Source organism: Cervus canadensis, chromosome 9, assembly GCF_019320065.1.
Source record: "Cervus canadensis isolate Bull #8, Minnesota chromosome 9, ASM1932006v1, whole genome shotgun sequence".
In the NCBI taxonomy this organism is placed as follows: domain Eukaryota; kingdom Metazoa; phylum Chordata; class Mammalia; order Artiodactyla; family Cervidae; genus Cervus; species Cervus canadensis.
Window position 1 is genome coordinate 68,968,319 of NC_057394.1, and position 4,311 is coordinate 68,972,629.

At 46.1% G+C, this 4,311-nt stretch overlaps 1 non-coding gene across 1 annotated transcript; it reads right to left on the minus strand.

The window, feature by feature from the left end:
- Positions 1-2,513: 2,513 nt before the first annotated feature.
- TRNAY-GUA lies at positions 2,514-2,585 on the minus strand. The gene has a single exon. It is a non-coding gene; the product is annotated as a tRNA-Tyr (tRNA).
- Positions 2,586-4,311: the final 1,726 nt, after the last annotated feature.

A 4,311-nucleotide genomic window follows, 5' to 3' on the forward strand; every position in this document is an offset into this window, starting at 1 on the left:
CTTTAACACGGTTAAGCATGTCTTGAAATCAAGAACAAACAAATCAGAGGTTCTTGTATGTTCAATGCAAGTGAAACACTGACCTAGCTCAATGTAGGACTGGAGAGCAGAAAAATATGGTAACATGATTTATTAATTAAAAGACTAATGACTCCAGTTTGCCAGACCTTCCTAAGTCTTTATTTGCTGACCCCATACACTTATTAACAGCTCTCTCTTTCACACTTCAAAGCTTCCTGGGATTTGGAGGATACGAATCATCTCTCCTTATTAATTCCTGGAGCATAGCTTTGATTCTGGGTCCCTAAGTTAAAGCTGCCTGACACGCCTCTATCTTATGGCCTAGCCAGCCACAACAGGAAACAACTCCTTTTATAATACCAAACAGCATAGCAACTGCAGGGGTGTGGGGCATCCATCTACAATAAGCCTTTTTAGTGACCATATCAATGCTCTCATTGTTAGGGGGGCTAAACTGTATCCCCCCTCCAAATTAATGTGCTAAAGCCCTAACTCACAGGACTTAGAATGTCACTGCCTTTAAAGATAAGAGTCTTTAAAGGGTAGTGAAGTTAGGGTGGCCACTAGTCTAACCTGACAGGTATCCTTATAAGAAGTGGAGATTAGGGGACTTTCCTGGTGATCCAGGGGTTAAGAAACCACCTTGCAATGCAGGAGACGAAGGTTTGGTCCCTGGTCGAGGAAACTAAGATCCCACCTGCCGTGGAGCAACTAAGCCCATGCACTGCAACTCTAGAGCCTGAGCGCCTTAACTAGAGAGTCTACGCACTGCAACAAAAGCTCCCACGTGCCACAACTAAGACTTGAAGCAGCCAAATAAATAAATGTTTTTACAAAATTAATTAATAAGTGTTAGTCACTCAATCATGTCCGACTCTTTGCAACCCCATGGACTGTAGCCCACCAGGCTCTGCTGTCCATGGGATTATCAAGGCAAGAATACTGGAGTGGGTTGCCATTCCCTTCTCCCAGGGATCTTTCCAATCCAGGGATTGAACCTGGGTCTCCTGCATTGCAGGTGGATTCTTTACCATCTGAGCCACCAGGGAAGCCTGCAATTAATGAATACTATATTTTTAAATTATTTTAATTGGAGGATGATTACTTGACAATATTGCAATGGTTTTTGCCATACATCAACATGAATCAGCCACAGGGACACATGTTTCCCCCACCCCCCACATCCAGAGAGGAGATTAGGACCCAGACAAATACAGAGGAAACATCATTTGAAGACACAGGGAGAAGACAGCCATCGACAAGCCAAGGTCAGAGGCCACAGGAGAAACTAACTCTGCCAGCACCTTGATCTCAGACTTCCAGGCTCAAGAATTCCAAAAAAAACAAATCTCTGTTGTTGAAACCACCCAGTCTGGAGGACTTGCCATGGCAGCTCTAGCAACTAATACACTCACATAACACAACATAGACGGCATTCTCACAAACCCTCCACCTTACAAGAACTTTCCATTGCCCTGACCTACATACACGCCACGCCACTCAGCTGAGGGACCTTCAGCTGGGGCAACATGGGCAAGCTAATGTGCGCAGGCTGATAATCCAGACCAATTAATCTTCAGTACCTGGCGGCCCACTTCTGTGCAGTGACCAGCTATGGTTAGGGGTTAACTGGTGCTCCTTTAATCCAGGCTGATTGCCTGTCTCTGTGTATACAGGCCATAGGTTATAAAATATTAAGAACCTTAACCATGAACTTGACTCATGCCCACTGCTCCTGGCAAGGTTCTCCTGTCCTCAAACATAATACTTTGCTTTCACCCGTGCATCCTGGAGCCAGCTCGTGGGTCTGAAGGTTCTCAAAGAGAAAGGTTTGTCATGAGACTGGTCAGCTGTCTGCTATCAAGGCCTTTTATGGAGATCAATCAACAAGTCTTTATCAGGTACTCCTGACCCTGTGAGAGTTTCAAAGAAATACGACACTTGGTTTCTGCCCTCAAAACCACGTGACTGTACAGTTGCAATGGATGTGGTTCAAGAGCTTCAAAAGTTAAATACAAATAAAAGAGCTGAGTAACTAAGCAAAGACCAAGCCCGACTCCTGGTTCTGTGTCTGTTCAGCTGTGTGACCAAAGATAACTCTTCCACCTCTGAGTCTCAGCGGCCTCCTTTGCCAAATGAGGCTAAAAATACCTTCCTCACAAGGTCCTTTTATGAGAAGGGAACTAAACATTACATGGAGGGACTTCTCCGGCAGTCCAGTGGTTAAGACTTTACCTTCCAATGCAGGGGTGCAGTTTTAATCCCTGTCTGGGGAGCTAAGATTCCACATGCCTTTGCAGCCAAAAAACCAAAACATAAAACAGCAGGAATATTATAACAAATTCAATGAAAGGGTGACAGTGAAAGTGCTAGTCACTCAGTTGTGTCCGACTCTTGCAACCCCATGGACTGTAGCCCACCAGGCTCCTCTGTCCATGGGATTCTCCAGGAAGAATACTGGAGTGGGTTGCCATTCCCTTCTCCAGAGGATCTTCCCAACCCAGGGATCGAACCTGGGTCTCCTGCATTACAGGCAGATACTTTACCATCTGAGCCATCAGGGAAGCCCAACAAGTTCAATAAAGACTTCTAAAAAATGGTCCACACTGAAAAAACAAAAAACAGTATACGGAAAAAATGTTCAGTAAGTATCTAGCACCCAGGAGGCACTTCTTTTTAAAGAGAAGAAATTGACAAGTGTAGGCCATGCTTGAAATTGCCGTGAGAGAGGATAGGCTCAGGAAGCTGACACTGTAGAACCTAGTTTTCACCTCTGTCCAGTGTTTACTGAGCATCTACTATGTGCCAGAAACCCAGCTCTGTTGAGAAGACTAGGTCCTGAGATGCTCCCAGTTGGCTGGAAGCAGACAGAGTTTGTGCAAGGCTGACTTGGCTGGCCCTTCCCTGAAGAGATCCATCTGGACAAGTGTCATTCTCTCTTTCTCTCTCTCTCTCACACATACACACACACACAGAGACACCTGTTCTACTGAAGTTCTCACTTTCCTTTGTAATTCAAAGTTTTGCCTATAACGGCACCAAGAGACCCACACAGATTAGCATCCATTTTCAGGCTTCTATAATGAGATGGGTTTTTGCTATTTCCTCTTCTACAGAAAATGAAAAGACAGACGAATGTCTGTGATGATTCGAAATACAAATCCATACAAATGTGTGATCTGTTTTCCCCTGAAGTCCTGATGTTTATCACAAGCGAAGGTCCTGAGGCAGGCAGTTGGGTTACACGGTCTGCTGATGCTTCAGAAGCTGACTTGTGGGATGAGAACGGTGGGACTGCACAAGGCTGGGCTGGAGGCTGAGCTGACCCCTCCCGCACTAACCAAATGGGATGAACAATTCAGCTCCATCCGCTACTGTCATTCTTCCAGGGGTTCCAGTCTGGGTGGCAGTGATACCTGAAGTCCAGTGGGGGTGGTGACATCATAGTTCTCTGTGGTCCACCTAAATTCAGGGAGGGCCCCAAGCAGATGCAAGGTAAGGGGTCATCAGTCAGACCAAAAAAGACCCCGGGAGGAGCAGTGGTCTCAGAGGGAGGCTGGGCCAGAAACCATAGGCACAGGGGCACATAACAGGAGGAATCAAGGTGTTCAAGGTAATAGGAGCCCCTGTTAGTCCAGGACTTAACCTGAGTCAACTTGTTTCTGTGTAATGTCTCCCGTGACCTGGCAACAACCTTAACAAGGAGTTCTTCGTGAACTTCATTTTACAGAAGAGGGAGCAGGAGTTTGGAGAGGTTACGAAGCAACCCAAGATCGCATGGCCAGTAGGCAGCAACCCACCCAGCTCTGACTCCCAGGATCTCATCTTTAACCGCTACATCCCACTGCCTCTAGGTAAAGCCTCTGGGCTTTCAGTAAACATGGGCTCATGCTCACAGCAGGCTCTCAGGAGCAAGATGAACTTCAGGCTTCACCCACTCAGGGAGAGTCTGCCTACATTTACGGACCTGAGTCAGGCACCCAGCCTCAGTTACTACAGCTGAGGAGGGTTGGGGGAGGTGGGAGTTAAGAGCTCAGGCAAAAACAAGTAAGAATTGAAACATTCAGGGCCTCCATTTCTTCTATCTCAGATACATAAAATAAACATTTGGATGGCAAACTGAGTTTTCTACTTTCTACTTGGATGTTTTGACAAATAAACTACAGATCATTGCATCTGCCTCACGTTCAGGAATTTTCTGAAACGATATTCTGATGTTTCATGGTCATTGTGGTCATTTGGAATGAATCTGGTAGGCCCAGAGTAGAAATGGCCGGTGTGTCACCCAGC